This window comes from Choloepus didactylus, chromosome 13, assembly GCF_015220235.1.
Source record: "Choloepus didactylus isolate mChoDid1 chromosome 13, mChoDid1.pri, whole genome shotgun sequence".
Lineage (NCBI taxonomy): Eukaryota > Metazoa > Chordata > Mammalia > Pilosa > Megalonychidae > Choloepus > Choloepus didactylus.
The window spans coordinates 4768014-4787841 of NC_051319.1; the positions used below are offsets into that span (position 1 = coordinate 4768014).

The window sequence follows — 19828 nt, forward strand, 5'->3', positions numbered from 1 at the left end:
CATGCAAAAGAAGAAGGAAGTTGGAGGATTCACACTTCCCAATCTTAAAACTTATGACAAAGCCACAGTAATCAAAGCAGGAAGGTACTGGCACAAATACAGACATATAGACCAGTGGAGTCAAATTGAGAGCTAAGAAATCAACCCTCACATGTATGGCCAATTGATTTTTTTAAATATAGTTTTATTTAGATATAGTCACATACCCTACAGTCATCCACAGCATACAATCAGTTGTTCACAGTGCCATCATATGTGCATTCATCACTAAAATCAAGTTTTGAACATTTTCATTATTCCAGAAATAAATAAGTTTTAAAAATTAAAAAAAGAAATAAAAATAAAAACAAGAATAAAAATACAAGTAAAGAAGAACACCTAGACCATCCCATCCTCTATCCCCCCTATTATTCATTAACTTTTTGTTCCCATTTTCTACTCATCTGTCCATACACTGGATAAAGGGAATGGGAGTGGGAGCCACAAGGTTTTCACAATTGCACAGTCACATCATGTAAGCTACATAGTTATACAGTCATTTTCAAGAATCAAGGCTACTGGGCTGCAGTTCAACAGTTTCTGGTATTTCCTTCCAGCTATGCCAATACACTAAAAACTAAAAACGGATACCTATATAATGCATAAGAATAACCTCCAGAATATCCTCTTGACTCTATTTGAAATCTTTCAGCCACTGAAACTTTATTTTGTTTCACTTCACTTCCCCCCTTTTGGTCAAGAAGGCTTTCTCAATCCCATGATGCTGGGTCCAAGTTCATCCCTGGGAGTCATGCCCCATGTTGCCAGGGAGATTTACACTCCTGGGAGTGTAGGAGTGTAGGGGGGAAGGCAGTGAGTTTACCTCCTAAGTTGGCTTATAGAGAGATGGCCAATTGATTTTTGACAGGTGGCAAAGACCACTCAATTGAGAAAGAATAGCCTCTTCAACATTGGTGCTGGGAAAACCAGATCTCCATTTGCAAAAAAAAAAAAAAAGGAAGACCCATACTTCATACCACATACAAAAATCAACTCAAAATGGATCAAAGACCTTAAAATAAGAGCCAGAACTATCAAACTCCTAGAAGAAAATTTAAGGAAACATCTTCAGGACCTTGTTTTAGGTAATGGTTTCTTAGACTTTACACCCAAAACACAAGCAACAAAAGAAAAAGTAGTTAAATGGGACCTCATCAAAATTAAAAATTTTTGTTCTTCAAATGACTTTATCATGAAGGTAAAATGATAACCCACACAATTGGAGAAAATATTTGGAAACCACATATCCCATAAAGGTTTAATATCCAGAATATATGAAGAAATCCTACAACTTAACAACAAAAAGACAAAAAACTCAATTTAAAAATGGGCAAAAGACTTGAACAGACATCTCTCCAACAGAGATATACGAACAGCCAGAAAGCACATGAAAAGATGCTCATCATTATTAGCTATCAGGGAAATGCAAATCAAACCACAGTGAGATGCCATTTCATACCTATTAGAATGGCTACCATTTAAAAAATGGAAAATAACAAGCGTTGGAGAGGATGCACAGAAATATAAACACATTCATTGCTGGGGACAATGTAAAGTGGTGCCACCCCTGTGGAAAACAGTTTGGCAGTTCCTCAGAAAGCTAAGTATAGGACTATCATATGACCTGGCAATCCCACTACTAGTATATACTCAAAAGGTTCGAAAGCAGGGACTTAAACACATATTTGCACACAGATGTTCATAGCAGCATTATTCACATTTGCCAAAAGATGGAAGTAACCCAAGTGTCCATCAGCCTATGAATGGATGAACAAAATGTAGTATATACACACAATGGAATATTATTCAGCTGTAAAAAGGAATGAAGTCCTGATAACATGTGACAACATGGTTGTACCTTGAAAACATCATGTCAAGTGAAATAAACCAGACACAAAAGGACAAATAATGTATGATCTCACTGTTTTGAAACAATTAGAATAAGCAAACTCATAGAGTCAGAATCTAGAATATAGGTTCCCAGGGGACCAGGTAGGGATAGGGAATGGGAAGTTAAGGCTTAAAATATACAGGGTTCCTTTTGGAATGATGGAAATGTTTTGGTAATGGATGGTGATGATGGTAGCCCAACATTGTGAATGTAAATAACAGCATTGGAATATATATCTGGATATGATTAAAAGCGGAAGTGTTAGATTGTGCATATGGTAACAGAATAAAAAAATTTTTTTTAAATCCATGGAACTACACTACACAAACAGTAAAACAAGTTAAACCATAAACTTTAATAGTACAATTATAAAATTGTGCTATCAGCAATTGTTAAGAAATGCTCCACACCAATGCATGGTGGGCTGGTATATAGGAATCTTTTATTTTATAAATTATTGTTCTGTAAACCTGCAACTTCTCTAAAAAAACAACAACAAAAAAACCACTCAGTCATAAAATAAATGTCAGGACATCCAACAAATGCCTGATTCTTCTCAGGAGGACTATTTCCTTGCTGTCTTAGTTTGCCAGGGCTGCTGCAGCAAAATACCACAGACTAGTTGGCTGAAAAACAGGAATTTATTGTCTCTCAGTTAAGGTGGCTAGAAGTCCAAAATCAGGGTGTCAGCAGGATCATGCTCTTTCTGAAATCTGTAGTGTTCTGGTACTGGTTTGCTGGCAGACCACAGTTCGGTCTCTGCCTGTGTTGCATGGACGCCTTCCTCCCCGTCTGCCTCCTCCTCACTGTGTCCCAATGTCCTCTGCTTGTGAGGACGCCAGTCATGTTGGATCAAGGCCCACCCTGACTTAGTTTGGCCTCATCCTCACTACTAGGTTTTTTGAAGATCCTATTTACAAATGGGTTCACATCACAGGAACATATGTCTTTGTGGGGCACATGATTCAATCCATAACACTTGCTTTGGGGGAAATATTAAAAATTAAATTATTTTAATACATGTGTATTTTTCTTCTTCAGCTGGCTATCAGATAGTCCAACTTTACCTCTGAGCTCTAAAAGTCTATAATTTGATAGTTATGATTTGGAGAGTGGAAGCAGAAGTGGAGAGTCTGATAAACATAAATGGTATAAAATAAAGTTAAACAAGAAGAAATCATTTGAGAGATGGGGAGATATGAATAAAGACTTATGAGCACCCTACTGAGGTGTGAACGCACATAGTGACCACCTTTTAAAGAGTACAGTATGTAAAAGGGCAAAAAAAAAATAACTTTACAGTAGAGAAACTTAAGCACTACCTCAGCCAGGTGATTAAGTTCAACATCAGCAGTCATAAATCATGTTAATATGATGTGATAAAAATGGTATTTTACTTCTCTCTTCATCCCCCAAACCCCATTACCCCAGTCTAATCATGAGAAAACCATCAGACAAATCCCAGGAGAGGGTAATCCTACAAAATATCTGACCCATACACCTCAAAACTGCCAAGGTCATCAAAACCAACAAAAGTCCCACAAAGGGCCTGAGGAGACATAGCAACCAAATGTAATGTGATATCCTGGATTTGATCCTGGGGCAGAAAAAGGACATTTGGTAAAAACTAGGGAAATTTGAATAAGCTATGGACTTTAGTCAGTAATCTATCAGTATTGTTCATTAATTATAATAAATGTACCATAGTAATTGAGATGTTAATAATAATGGATGCTGGGTGTGGGAAATGAGAACTCTCTGTACTGTCTTCTAAGTTTTTCCTCAAATCTCAAACTGTTCTAAGAATTAGTCTATTTTTTAAAAATTTATGATGAATTATTTAAATTAATAACAATGATCTGATCATGTTAAAAACTGTAGAAAGAAAGAAAGAAAGAGAGAGAGAGAAAGAAAGAGAAAGGATTGTTATATAGGCTCACCAAGCCCAGGCTGGGAGGATTTCTTATTCTTTAAGTATTAGGAAAGGGAGGCTTCTTCAATTCTGCTTAATGGTTCTACCTTATATGAATTTTCCTGAATTCTTCATGTTAAAAACAGTAGATATTATAATGTATCTACATTATTAACTTACACAGTACTCCCATGTCCAACTCACCTGTTCTGAGCCACCGCTACCTGGTATCTTCTATTTGAAATTTACCAGCATAGTTTCCTCCACCTTGAAATTTACCAGGTATATAGGCTATATATTTCCCCATAGAAAGAGTAAAAGTTATTTTACGGTCATACCAAGATTGGATATCTGGCTGTACCATTTATTAGCTGTGTAACAATATTTGACAAATTACCTAACCTTTTTAATACTCCATTTTCCACTTTGTTAAAAAAAAGAAAGACAATAAACAACAGCAAAACCTTGCAGAGCTGTGGTGAATGAAAGAATGAATATAAAGTACCTGACAACACTGGCACATAGAAGTTCTCAGTAAATAATAGTTAATAATTACGGTAATAAACAGGGCCCTCAATAAAAGAAGAAAGGGAAGATAGTCTTCTTCGATTGTAACGAAATACGACTCACAGCTTTTTTTCTTCCAGTCTTCCTTCCCACTTTTAATAGGTTGCACTGCATGGAACTCTCTGCCAACGGCAGTATTGGTCTGTTATCTAAGCGAGCCTTGCTCATTAAGCAAAGTCAGGGTCTTTGTTATTGTTTAAATCGCCATTGGCAGAGCAGAGAAAACCAAGCCGCAGGATCCATCTCTGCCTGCCAATGCCCTGTATTCCTAAAACAAAAAAAGCAATAAAAAACTCAACAGTTAGTGTCAGACACCGAGTCCATCTTGGGAGAGGGATGGGGAGGGGCTCCTTTTCCTCCTTGTTCCACAGCACCTGTCACGGAGATGGGAATAGCCCAGGTTGGGGCAGCCCCTCTTCCTCCCGCCCCCACCGCCGCCCCCAGCTCCCAGCAACGCGGCGCAGCCCACTCTGCGACTAGAAAGCGCCCATTGAGGGGTTGCAGCTGCCGGTGCCTCTTGCCCAAATTCTAAATAAAGCCTCAACTTCAGTTGCAGTGAGGAAGACACTACTGTGTTCTTCCTGAGCCCCAGTCAAGGCTATAAAACATTAAAAGCAAACTGGCGATTGTTAAACACTGCATTTGTTTACACCCAGATTTTGAATCACAATGGAGCAGCTTTGGCTGCCAAGGCCCGGCAAGGCCTGGCTTTATCCTGGACACTGGAGTCTGTTCTCTGACCTACAGTACAGAAGTAGAGTTTAGTGAATTCCGTTTCACTTTGCTTTTGACAGATGTTTGCTCACAGGGCCTACAATAGGATTTTTCTCAGGGGGGGAGGGGTCAGAGTGTACAAACTTGCAGAATCAAAATGCTGTATGACATTAGTGTATGTTCAGCAGCTTTGAGGGTTTGTAAAATATCATAAAACAGAAACGGAAAAAAAAACAAAGCTATATAAAATAAAATATATCTAAACGAATGCAAAGAACAACTGGGATCCTTTAAAAAAACTGCTCTGAAGGTGAAAATGGGGCGGGAGAATAGATGCAAAGATGGCAGTGTGGTTAACTGGTAAGCTGAATGATGGATATGTGGGAATTCATTATACTATTCTTTACTCTTGAGAACCTTTGAAAACTTTTAATTTAAAAAAATACAATTAAAAAGTCCCTTTGCTCTGACGAAAAAGTTTTTGCAATGGATGATGGGCATGGAGGCACAAATTTGTGTAGGTGGTTAACACTGCTGAATTGTAGATTCAAAAAGAGAAAAGGAAATTTTACATTGTATGTGTTACCACACACACACACACACACACACACACAAGCCTATAGCACTGTACAACACAATGTAAATAGTACACAAGAATTAATAGCATAATAATAATATTGTTTCATGAATTGTAACAAAGGTACCACACCAATGCAAAATGTTGATAATAGGGAAAACTATAAGAAGGAGGTATATAGGAACCTTGGATGTCCTGCATGATGTTTCTGTAAACCTGCAATACTCTAATTTTTTTAAAAAAGGTAAATATTTTAAAGTCCTTTTGCTGGAAATTTTTCACGGGTTACAATATATAAAATAGATTTTCTTTTGAATGTCTTAGTCTATTCTGTGCTTTTTCCTTTTTTATTTTTCCTTTAAATAACCTATGAGGATTTTATTTTTTGTTGTTTTTATTTTTTCTGGTTATAAAAGAAGTATGTTATCATAATTAAGTGAGACAATGCAAAAAAAATAAGTATAAAGAAGAAAATTATAAGCCCCATGTCTTTGAATTAGCACTTATTAATATTTTATGCATTTCTTTCAATCTCTTGTATACACAGACACATGCAAAGTGGAAAACATAAAATAAAATTAACATACCTAAGTGCAGCCCAATTATACTTAGCTTCACACCAGCTTTTTTCACCTCTGGTGACCACTCCCCATGACCATTAAGATATTCTTAAAAGAATGATTCATAATGACTTTGAAATATTTTTACCCTATATTTCTTTATACTAGGAAAAGTTCAGAACAGAGTCTAATAGCACACCACACTTGAAAAAAAAATAGAATTCTTATAGCTACAGATTATAAGGACATATATTTAGCACTAGATACATACCACATTCTTCAGAATAATTTAAGAATTGCAGCTGGATTCAGCATAGTATTTGGCAAGTTACAAATATAGTAGTAAGAGACCCGATGAAGTTTTCTCACCTTCAGATGTGATCCAAAAGGAAAATGGGAAGCAGGAATGAAAATAGACATAAGGTTGGGGTGTGAATATGGGGAGCAAAACCAGAAATGGGAGATAATGACTCAGCTCTCTCTTACGCACATACACATACATGATGATTTTGCAGGCCTTGCACAAACTGACATGATTCTGTTTTTTAATTAAGAACTTCAGAATCAAACCTCAAAATGATCAAGGGAAAATCATAAAGATTAAGAGGAAAAACTATTTTAGAAATGCAGAAGAAACAAAGTGATGGCAGACAAATCCAATGATAGTCCAGTCACCATTTCTTGAGCATTTAGGCTGGATAGGAATACATAAAGTTGAATAAATAAGCCACAGCCCTTGACTCCATGGAGCTCACAATCTGATGGAGAAGATAGGATATGAGCAAGGCTTTTCAGGACAACATTGGAATTGCATGAATAGAGAAGTGAAATCAGGTGGGAGCCCAGCAGAAAAGAGATGAGGAGTCACCAGAAGGAGATCTGGAAGGTCTCAGAGAGGAAGTAGCCTTGGAGCCAAGTTGAGAAGAATGCGACCTCATGAAAATTGATAAAGAGAGAAATGATGGAAATTTTCACAGTTGGGTTAGGAAAGAAAAGCAACTAGATTTTTAAATATCTTTTTTTCATGGGCTTGGGATGCAATGTTATTAGATGTAGACTTGCCCTTTTTCTCCCCATGATAAAGATATTCTCAAAAAGTTTTGCACCAAGATGAACTTTGATATTTTCAAGCATATTACCAATAAATAAACGGACTCACCATTTAAAGGAACCCACTGTGAGTTTGCTTGTTTTTAGGGATGAGATAACCCCTAATTTCTCTTTTTGTTTTTTCTTATATGGGATTTTATATACCACCTGTAGGTAATTAATACAGTGATTAAGATAGGTGACTTTCCACTTTTTTCATTCATTTGTTCCAAACCCAAAAAGACCTAGAATGTGTTTTATGTTTATCTCTCCCTCCCACACACATACACACTTACTCTATATATACAGTGAGTATAAAAGTCAGATGGCAAAGAGCAGGAGATAACGTAGGCAAATGTGGCCAGGGTTAATATAAATGTTAAAGATTAACCCTTTTTGAAAAAAAACACACAAGTTTAATGGATTGTTAAAGCTACCGTACTTGCAAAACTGATTTCATATTTTTAATTCTCAGGATAATATTTTTGTTTGTTTTGTTTTGTTTTTGCCAGATTGCATCCTCCTCTGACCTATATAGCAATTCTTAAAGTAATTCAGGACTATAATTACAACTTTGCAAATGGAGAAACCAAAATGAAGAGGCAACATTAGCTGCTCTCCCAGGTAGGCTCTTAAATTGTCACCTATTAAAATAGAGATATTTTCTGCAGTGGCTGTAGGAAATATCCTCAGAGGAGTTCTTGGTCAATTGGGTCATGGAGCTGTCCTTTTTGGGAGATGCATCATGATTCAATCTTCAGTTGAATGAGAGCATTTAAATCTCAATGGGGTTGGAAATATCTATGCATTTATGGGAGAGTCATGTGCTGCATGACCTAGGTGAAGGAATAGAAGGCAGAATTCTATTCTTATCTTCCCTGTCTTTCCTCTGATCACCAGGCCAGAATGTGTTTCACTGTGGTCAGAGTAAATAAAGACTCAGGATGACTTTTTTTTTTTTTTTCAAATGAAAACAAAAAAATGAGTTGTCCAGTAGAGCACTGAAAATGTGATATAGAACAGGGGTTGTTATTTAAGGGGTCATCTTGGTTTCCCTTTCCTTAAATTGAATTATTTTCCCAGATTACTCATGTTCTATGAATATGTTTCTAGTTTGAACAAACTTAGACCATCTTTCAGAAGTATACTTTAAATAATACATTTTAGAACATACCATGAATCTGTTTATGACATTTTTAGGTAAATTGTGTATTGTTATCTTTCTCTCCCTGAAAGTGGACAATACCCATTAGAAAACATCATTGTAATATATATGTCTCTATGATAACTTTGATTCTGGGTTAATTCTTTCAAGAACAACATTGGTAAAGATATTGTTCTGGTGACTATTGCTGTATAAAAAATTGCCCTCAAACTAATAACGTAAAACAGTCATTTTATTTTGTTCTCGTTTCATCTGGGCAGGTCTCACTTGGGGTATTTCTTGCGGTTGCAGACAGGGGTTGCCTGGAGCTCAGTCATTTAAGACTCAGCTGTGCTCCCTCACAAGGCTGGCAGTTCATGGGTCTGCTGGGAGCTCAGCGGGGCCATTACCAGAGCACCCACCCATGACCTCTCAGCATGTCCATCTCAGGGTGGTCGAACTTCCTACACGGCCACTTGCTTCCCCCAGAGTGAATGTCTCAAGAGAATAGGGCAGACGCTGCATGGCCTTTTCTAACCTAGCCTTGAAATTCACACAGTTTCACTTCCATGGGATTCCATTAGTTACAAGCAAGTCGCTAAGGCTGGCCCCTTCTTTTTTTTTTTAATTTGCAAATATATTTTTATTTTGAAAAAAAGAAAGTAAATATAGAAAAACACAGAGAAAAATATAACAAGCATACATGTAGTCATGACCCAGAATGACTTTGTGGCTGCCAAATTTTTACCTTTGATAAGTTGGAAGGCTTATCATACTAATAATACAGAGAGAGAGAGAGAGAGACAAAGAGAGAGAACAGAAAAGCTTACATTTTTAAAGGCAGAGGAATCTCTGAAATCCTGTAGTCCAGCCCTCTTCTTCCTTCTTCCTCCCACCCCAGTTTTACAGCTGAGGACCAGAGAATTTAACTGACATAACCAAGTAACAAACGAAGGAACTCCAGTTATAAATTCTAGCCATTGCTTCTTTTCAGTGATATAACATTATCTCTTGCTGTCAGTCACTGAGGAAATGGCTTAAACCTGTGACAGTGGCCTATTATATTACCAGGTGGTACCATATTGTAAGGTATTGTCCTAGCTGTTTCAGGTGAGGCACCTCTTCTGCATCACAGTGGTGCAGTTTTATCATGAAATAGTATTTTTAAAGTGACCACCCAGTTAATTAACAAAGGAAGGAAATCATACCTTCTCTTTTGCAATTCACACAGCTTCCCGTAGCAAAAGAAGCCTCTTGCCTTACTCTGTATGGGTGTATATGCAAGGCTTTATCAATTTAGAAAATTCCATATTTATTGGGAAGAGGCAAATGATAGAACTGGTGCCTGGAACTTGTTCTTTAATTTCTCAAGTCAATAAATTTCCTTTCCAATCTTCTGTACTGTTATATATTTAGAAATTAATTGAACTGATGTCGGTGAAAGTGTCTTGCATATCGTGACTGCTCAGTATGTGTTAATTCCTCTTTCTTTTCCCTGCAGCAGTGTACAGTGAGTGACTTGTGTTCACAATGTATTTCTCTAAATTACTCTGAGTCTTCATGATCAAGTTCAAAATTCTATGATATTTGGCCTCTTGGATTTACTAAGGCAGAAAAATCTTTTAAGCTCCTTTGCCTCTGAGTACTAGTCAAGTTGAAATTTCAGAAGGAATTTCCATGGTTGTAACAGAAATGACTTTCTGATTTCAAGAATGTAAAATGTTTCCAATTCTCTGAGCCTTCGAGTTTTACTCTGTACTGGGAGCATTTCATTTCAGGGTTTGTGGATAAATGGGATGTCCTCCTTTCCCCTCCCTGGGAATGTGATATACAGTGATAACAGGGGCCAAAGGGTGGAGGATGTTCTGTGTAAACTGGGCAGCCGCTGTGACCATCCTAGGAAGGAATGCTGGTGCAGGCTCGCCATCTCTGCTTTAGGAGGTGACACATTTGTCTTTAGGACTAGTCCAGGCATGGAGACTACAGCAGAGCTTCACAGACATTTTCAGACTTCCATGACATTTTAGCGCACGCAATGGAATGCAAATCATCTGTAAAATTATGATTTACCTAAAGTTCAGGGATCATAAATTTGCTTCACTTTGCTCTTTTTCAGAAACTGGCAGCCTTCTCTCATTCAATGGCAGGAAGTTTGGTGTGCACAGTGGGGGCTGTGAGCTGCAGTGGCTAAGAATATGGAACCAGGGTTCCAACTCCAGATCTATCAACACTGAAGCAAAAATAGGGAATTTCATAGAGTTCTTAGAATAGGAATAAAATTATAAAACTGATGGCTGAGAAGGGCTGTTTGCGTTAGATGGAATCATCACATTTGAAATTAACACACTAATGACAGCATATCACTATAACCATATATACATATAATATACTATTACCATAATATACTGCTATTACTTATAATAGTAGGTACTGTTATTATCCCCATGCTACAGTTTGGAAACAGAAGAATAGAGACACAAGTAACTTGCTGTAGGGTCTCACAGCAAGTAAGTAGCAGAGCAGAGATTTGACACTAGAGGGTCTGGATCCATGTCTAGCCACCAAATTAGATGTCTCCTTCTGCCACCCAAACCCACAGTCCACCCCAGTGACCCCACAGGGGTGCCACCTTGTATAACCAAGTCCCACAGGGATTATTAAGCAAAGATTCTCCTTTTCTGCTTTCAGACCAGGCCCTTTAAGCCTTAGGTGGAGATCTGTAAGGCATGAGATGGAAGACTGGGATCTGGTCAGGTTAGACGCATTTCCTCCATACCCCCTTCACCTGTCCTGAGCTTTTTCACATCCCACTCCCTCTCTAGTATCACCTGCCACCATCCACGGTCTCTTTGAGTTCTATGTGCTGTCCCCTCCACGCAAGACTTGGGTTTCCCTTTAAAGTCTTTGCAACTTTTGTACCAAACGAAAACTCTTCGGTTCGGAATCCTAATTTTTGTTTTCCTCACTGGGTCACTCCACACATATAAAGAGGGCCTCCTCTGTTCCCAATATATGCTAGGGACTGTAGGTATAATGGCAAGCAAGCAAACATGGTCTCTGCCCTCACAGAGCTTATGGTCTACTGAGGAAGACAAACATTATTCAAAGAATCACACACATAAATGTAAAACTTTACTGTGACAAGGACTACAAAGGAAGGGTGCAAAGTTCTATGAACACAGAAGGGGAAGTTGATCTGTTAGGGAGGTCAAGGAGAGCTTCCTTAAGGAAGTGGCATAAAGCTAAGATCTAGAGAAAAAGTAGTGTTCCACAGGAAGGACACATGCCAAGGCCTTGAGAGCAGGCAGGAGGGAGGCTGGAGATTTTGAGGAACTAAGAGAAGATCAGTGTGGCTGGAGAACAGAGAGGATGGAGATGTGGTGCACAATGAAAGAAGAGAAGGAAGCAGGGGCCAGATGTTTTAGAGCCCATGTTTAGGATTTTGGCCTATGTACCTAGAGCAGTTGTTTTCAACTCTAACTGTACATCTAAATCACCTGGAAAACATTTTTAATATACTGATAAGAGCATGCCATCCCAGAACAATTAAATCCAAATTTCTAGAGGTGAGACCAGGCATAGGTATTTTTTAAAATTCAAGGTGATTCTACTGTACAGCCAGGGATGAGAATCATTACACTACAGCAGTGGGAAACCATTAAAATGTTTAAAAGAGAGTATGTGTAGTGTGTGTGTTGGGGGTGGGGAGTATGGTTGCCATCATCGGATTTACATTTCAAAAAGCCTCCACTGGCTATAACTTACAGAGTTAGGAATGCTAGGAATTAAGAGGTTTCAGAAAGGAGATCAATTAAATGTCTCCTAAATGGTGCAAGTTCAGATTCAGGTAGCAGCAATGAAGATGGAAAGAAATGGCTAAGTTTAAAAGATTTCTAGTTGATTGAACCACTGGACTGGTGGAATGATTGAATGACATGGGTGTAGAGGAAGACAGAGAGAATGACTGTCAGTGTTCTGCTTACATTACAGTATGGATAATTGGGCCATTTGTTGAGACAGGGACAAGGACTAGAATCAGAAATGGTTATAGTAGGCTCGGGGCTTCAATTTTGATCATGTAGAGGATAAAATTTTGGTCATCGGGAGTATGCTTTGCATTTCATCATGTGCTTTCCTACTCTTTTCTCCAGCTCATCAGTATGTCATTCATCAGTCCCTGTGGTTTATTATTCATTTAAACACACAAACAAACAATAGCAACAAACTTGAGCATTTACTATGTTCAAGTCATTGACCCAGTCAATCAGCCTTCGATTGTAATTTTAAGGAGCTTATTGATAAGTAAATAAACTCTCTATAAATTATGTATTTTTCCTAACAAAACTGTTTCTATTTCATCTCCTTAAAATGTTAACTTGTATATTTAAGACTTTTAGTAGCAAGTGACAGAAACCCATTCCAATTAGCTTAAACAAAAGGGAGAGTTTATCGTAAGGATTTAAAGATATTTCATGGACTACAAGGATAAATCACCAACTAGGGTTCAGGAAAAATCGGAATCATGAACCCGTAACTTCAAACTTCTCTCTCCTCAGTTCTTCTTTGTTCTTCTTTCTCTCTCCTTACAAATAAGCATCCATCACTTTTCTTGTCAACATTAGAAATAACAACAACAACAAAAAAAAAAAAAAAAAAACCATGGTGACAGACAGCTCCTGAGGTTTAAGTCTTTGAGCTCAGACACAAGAGGGAGTGTAGCTTGACTCTCACATTGCAAAATCCAAAATCCTAGGGAAGAAACTCACTGGCTCAGTTGAGTCAGGTGTCCTCTTCCAGACCAATCAACTGTGGTCATGAGGCAGGACCTGGGGAAGAAACAGGTTGTGGTTGTCCCATGTTTACTCAGACACCCCACTAAACTGTCGCCTACATAGATGCTTCCTCGATAATCCATGAGGCTTGCAGTGGGACTGGGATTGCAAGTTCTGGAAAACAGGGGCTGGCCAAACAAACTGGCCATTACATGCCAACTGAGTAAGTAAACATATGTGAACCACAAGACCTAACTGAAGACAATTCCAAAGAGGAATTGCCTCTTTAGACTAATTTTTTTTTTTAATTATTAAGGGCATGTGAAGTTTCTGAAATTTCTAGCATTGCATAGTACATAGTGGTGTATGCCAATAGGTTTGCATTTGTATATGATTTGGACTATAAGGTTTTTTAAAAAAGATTTTTATTTTATTCTTGAAATTAAATTCACTCATTTTATTCATTCATCAGTTGACAGACATTGAGATTTTTTTCCTTCTTTGGGCTATTATGAATAACACTGCTGTGAACATTTGTGTACACTTTTTTGTGTGGGCCTATGCTTTCAGTTCTTCAGGGTATGTACTGAGGAGTGGAATTGTTGGGTCATATGTCACTGCATAAACCATTTAAGGAAATGTCCGGCTGTTTTCCACAGCAGTGCTGGAGGGTTCCAATTTCTCCACCTGCCTCCTAGCCAATGCGTCTTTTTCTTTTTTTTTTCCTAAATTCAGTTTTATTGAGATATATTCACATACCATGCAATCATCCATGGTGTACAATCAACTGTTCACAGTGCCATCTTATAGTTGTGCATTCATCACCACAAGACTATAAAGTTCTGAATTGATTCTTTCAACAAAGAAATGCACTAGTTCTGAAATTATCCTCATTTTAAATATCATTTGCATTTCTGTATATGGAAAATTATATAGTAAATTCTGGCTCTTTTGATCCTCATTAGTATTTGTTTAACAGTTAGATTCCTCAATAACAGGAGTGGAAATTTCAATTGCATTTCAGAAAATATATACTTTGTTGTCTTATAAATAACAAACATGATAGCTGACAGGTAATGAAGAAGCTAGTTTTGATGTATTCTTTTGAAACTCTAAGATAAAATGAGGTCTGTGCAAATTACTTGTGATGAAAATAATCATAAACAAATGTGTCTTATGGGCTTTCTTATGGACAGGTATTGAAAAATACTTAGGCAACAATCAGGCTAGATTTTTCATTCTGACTTCCCAGGGTGTGGCTCTCTCCTGCTAGAAAGGGAGACGGACTCTATACCCCATGCATTCATGAGCTTTGGAATTTCCCTCAAGGAATTTACAATATGGTTGGGACTGAACAAATATAATGATTAATAATGTTTATAAAATAATCTGTTCTTGAGCTTCCAGTAGGCAATCTGCATAAGTTTAAAGAAAAGTCAGGGGCTGGCAGTATAAGCAGGTGTGACTGGCACTGCCAGGGATGACCCTTGGCAAAGCTATGAAGTAGATGCAATTTGTCCAGGTGCCCCTGCACCCCCTTTATCAGCAGAGATTGTGTTTCCTCCCTTTTGGTACCTTTTTACCTTTAAACTTCTCCATCTGCTGGATGGCACCTAGCATTTGTCCCAGTCTTGAGCTCAATTCATTTTCAGTGTATCCTTGCTAAATGCTTATTGAAAATTGAGGTGTTATCTGAAACACAACATACCCATGGGTTGGAGATTTGGGTTCTAGTCCTGACTCTGCTGTTATTGCTCAGTGTAATCCAAGGGTAATTTTTTCATTTCCTTGGGCCTCAGTTTCCTCATCTATAAAACAGACAGTGAAGGATTAAACACTAAACTGTCTTCCAGATGTTAAATTTGATTAGTCTATATAACCACAGACTTCAGATATGTTTGCATTTTTAAAAGGCATGAAAGAGACAGTTACTGTTTTTCCCCAGGATAGCTAAGAGCAAGGGTCAGCAAACTTTTTCTGTAGAGGGCCAGATAGTAAATATTTTAGGCTTTGTGGGCCATCCAGTATGTCGCAATCACTCAGCTCTGCCATAGTAGCATGAAAGCAGTCATAGACAACTTTAGCAGTTATTTCCAAAAACAGGCAGTGGGCCAGAGTTGGTCTGAAGGCCATAGTTTGCAGACCCTTAGTTTAGAGTACGGATTCTGGAACCAAGTGGCTTGAGATCAAAGCTCAGTTCTACCACTTTTAGCTTAATAAGCTTAGATAAGCCACCTAACCTTTGTGTGCCACAGTTTTCTTATGTGTAAAATGGGAGAATGGTATCATACATACCTCATAGGTTGTTTGCAGGGACTAAATAAATTAATATATGTTAAGCAATGGAAAAGTGCTTGGCTCATTATAAGTGCTGTGAACCTACTATTATTATTCTCCTTCCCTTCATCATTTTGTGCTTCTGCACACTGTTTTACCACTGATGGGCTTGACCTAGTAACCTCTCTGCACAAGCGGGGAATGGGAAAAGAGCCAATCATGCCAGGTGGAGAAAGCCCCAACCCTATAAAGAAGCAACTTCATTCATGAACTTTCAACTTGTGAATTGTTATAGATACAGTCAAAGCTCTTTACTAGAGCAAAAGCACATCAGCTTTGCATGCTTCAAACTAATGGCTTGAGTAGTCACTGTATAATATTACTTTGGATTTAAAGACAAACAATCTTGCAGCCTTTTGCAAGCTAGACAGTTGGTAAGCCAAGGAGAAACCTAGAGATTGGTAAAGGAAGTTTCCTTGAATGAAGGAAATATCAGGAGACAATTTTAATGGGGTTCAACAGGGATATGGAAAGGAGATGGGTGTGTGTGTGACCATTCCTGGTCAGCTGAATGGAAAAATAGCAGGAATTACCAACTTCTTTGCTGTGGATTTGTGTGGTTGAGTATTTTATAGCATTTCAGTTTAAACATAAATTTTGCTTTAGATTGCATCATCAGCCTGTAGATTTCCTTCTTTTCTTCATGTGGCACAGTGCCTAAATTTTCTACAAGATTATTAATCTTTTACAAGGGCATTGTTGACAGTCCTGCAATCATGTATAAGTGTCATAAATCTTTTCTTCAATCAGTTAACAGTGCCTGTTATATTTGGCAGGTATCTCCCGGGTACTAGCTAACCTGGAATTATACCAGTGAGGCCATGAGCTAGAAAAGAAAGAAACTTGGGCCTGGATTTAGAAGTTATAGGTCCTTGTCATGGTTCTGTCACTAACCAGTTATGTGACTCAGTGTCAACCAACTTTGTAACCTCGAAACAGTTAATGAACTTTTCCGGGACTCACTTTTCTTATTTGTAAAAGAAGCAAGTTAAATTAGACGCATTAGGCACTTTCCAAATCCATAACTCAAGATTACTCAGGTAGAGAGATAAGATGATCCCAGAGGTCTGAAATGCTAGGTGTTGATCTGCCCAGATCCATTTGGGCTCTTTCTCAAGTTTCTCCTCAATTTGTGATGATGTTAGATCACTTGATAATTACAGTGTTTGGATTGAAAGTTACCTAGATGTGGCATATCACAGATTCATGTTAAGGAGTGCATTAACCCACAGGGAGGCAACATTGAACACCCTGGAGTCAGAAGTCCTCAGTGGAGAGTTGATTTTGTTGCTTAACACCAAGGGGATGCAGGCCAAGTCACATAGCCTTCCTAAGCCTGTTTCTTCATTGCAAAATGGAAATCATGATATGTGTTCTGCTTATAATCCAGGGCTAAATGTATTGAACAAAACAATTCATGTAAAAAAAGAATCCTTTAAACACTAAAATGCAAGGCAAAGGGATATGTCATCAGAAGCATAGTTTCCATTTTAAAACAGAAAATGTAAGATATGTTTTTCAAACATGTTAGAGGTTAGAAAAAGTGATAACCTACCAAACACCCTGAATTATCAGCATTCATTCCTTCAAAGTGCATTTTATTCATCACTGCATAAAGGAAATCCTTGTTAAGTTTGTGATACACCCAACCAATAAGTGGTTTGAGTGTTAAAATAAAAGATACTAGCTCTTTTTAGAGAAATCAGGACTTTCAGAATCCAGCTTCACCTGATCGAAAGGGTTTTCTTTGCACACACAGCTTGGCAGGACCCCAAAAAAAGCTTATGTGATAGGAGCTAGAAAGGGGAGATGATGGCAATGTGTTTCCTTTATTCTGTGAGGCCATTTGAATACTCGGGGCTAGGTTCTGTCAGAAGCACTGACAGCTCTGGGTCCCCTCCAGTGGAGGAAACAAAGGCTGGGATTTCTTTTGAAAAATTCTTTCTGAGCAGTGAGATTTTCCAACACAGTTTCTGTGATAGAGGGTTCATTATCTATCAGTGTGACTTTGTCCTTAATTTTTATGCTGGCAGTGCCAACATGAGCATATTTAAGCAAATCCTTTTATCCAGACAGCTGTAACAGCACCCTAACAATTTGTGCCAATACTAAAAGCTTGCATATAGATAGATGTAATCAATCATGGGCTAAATTTTCAATCAGTTGAATAATCAAAAAACATAATTTATTAGCTTGCTTTTCATTGTATTTATACTTCTTGATGCTTTTCAAATGTAAGTTCATTTTCAGGTAAAAAGAGAGACAGAGAGAGAGAGAGAGAGAGAGAGAGAGAGGAAGGGAGAGAGAATATTCCAGAATTGCTACTTTAGTTCAACTGACATATTCCTTATGGATCTAAAAGAACTGCTTTTGTTGGAGTAACATGGCTCCAGATCTTTGGGGAAAAAAGTGTTCTTCTGAGAGAGAAATCAATCCTAACAAAACATGATGAATCAGTGAGAGAAAGAGAAAGAGAGACAGAGAGACTGTAAATGGTGTTGGAGAAAATCTTGTTTCACCTAAGTCCAAACAAGGTGATTAGATTTTAGTCTCTAAGAAGCAGAACTGGAATGTGATAGTAACCTAGGAAGCTGAAACTAACCAAGTGTACTATAAGCCTTGTGAATGATTTTTATAAGTTAGGTTAGCTGTTTGGAGCCCACACAAAGGGAAGCCAGAGAGCAAGAGCGAGTCAGTGTTTATCAGGCACAGTCCCTGGGAGAAAGTCCCTGAGATGGGAGATATAAACATTCTGCTCACTGGGGAGAGGTACTACATTAGGTGGCTAGGACAGTTCAATAGTGTTTTCCAAAGCCCAGATGAAAAATCCTTCAAGACTCTCCACCATCATTTACTCTGAATTGTTGCTTCATTTAAAACAAGCTTTTAATAAATAATTCTGCTTCCAACTTTCCCTAATATCAGGAACAGGATACTGTGAATATTAGACTTGAGTGTCCTCAGGTTGCTGTGCATGGTTGTGCAGGTTGTGCACTGAGCAAGGGCATCATATCAAAGGGAGCATCAGCTACAATGCAGACATTGTAACTTTTAATATTTATTACGACAGCTTTCTGGCAGACATTAGAAAACTCTGATTTTGACAAAACCAGTATATTACAATGATTTTTTACTGACGCAAGTAGAATGCTCTGAGGAAGGGGGTCCCTTTTTCTTTTTTTATTCTTTCTGCTTTGTTTAGTTATAATTGACATATAATAAACTGCATGTATTTAAAGTGTGGTTATGGCATATATATACAATCAGGAAACTGTCAACCCAATCAAGACAATGAGCATATCCTTCACCCCCAATGCCCTTTTATAATCCATCCACTTTGCCACCTCATCCTCAGGCAACCACTGATTTGCTTTCCATCACAGATTAATTTGTATTTTCTAGAAATTTCTGTAAATAAAATAAAAAGTATACATACTTGTTTTGGTCTTTCTTCTTTCACTCAGCATCACAATTCTGAGATTCATGCATGTTGCTGTGTGTTTCAATAGTTTGTTCCTTTTTATTCTGACTAGTATATTCTGTTGTGTGAATACACCACAATTTGATTACTTATCCAGCTGTTCATGGATATTTAAATTGTTTCTAGATTGGGGCTATTATAAACAAATCTGGTATGGACATTCACGTATTAAGTTTTCTATGGACATATGCTTTCGTTTCTGTTGGGCAAATGCTTAGGAGTGAAATGTCTAGAACACATGGTGGATATATGTTTAACTTTTTAAGAAACTGCCAAGCCATTTTCTTGGTTGTACCGTTTTACACTCCCATTAGCAGTGTATGAGAGCTGCAGTTGCTCCACATCCTTGTCAGCACTTGGTATAGTCAACCTTTCTAATTTTAGCCATTCTAGTGGGTGTGTAGTGGTATCTCATTATGGTTTTAATTTGCATTTACCTATTGACTAATGATATTCAGCTTGTTTGCTATCCATATATATTCTTTGGTGAAATGTCTGTTCAAATTTTTGGCCCATTTAAAAGAATTGTGATGTTTGTTTCCTTATTATTGAGTTGTAAGAATTCCTAATGTATTCTAAATACAAGTCCTTTGTTGGATATATGTTTTGCAAATATTTTCTCCTGACTTGTGCTTTTCATTTTTTTAACAGTGTCTTTTGAATAGCAAAGGTGTTAAATTTTGATGAAGTCCAATTTATTAATATTTTCATGCTTTGTTTGTGTGCTAATATTTAGGAAATTTTT

General features: G+C 37.7%; 1 protein-coding gene across 1 annotated transcript in view; it reads left to right on the forward strand.

Annotated features, from left to right (window-relative positions):
* Positions 1-19828, forward strand: part of PIK3R1 (phosphoinositide-3-kinase regulatory subunit 1) — a 175742-nt gene that overhangs the window by 65234 nt on the left and 90680 nt on the right. The window contains exon 4 of the mRNA XM_037802024.1: positions 7862-7973. The gene's annotated coding sequence lies outside the window, so the exon portion shown is untranslated. The remainder of the gene's footprint in view (positions 1-7861; positions 7974-19828) is intronic.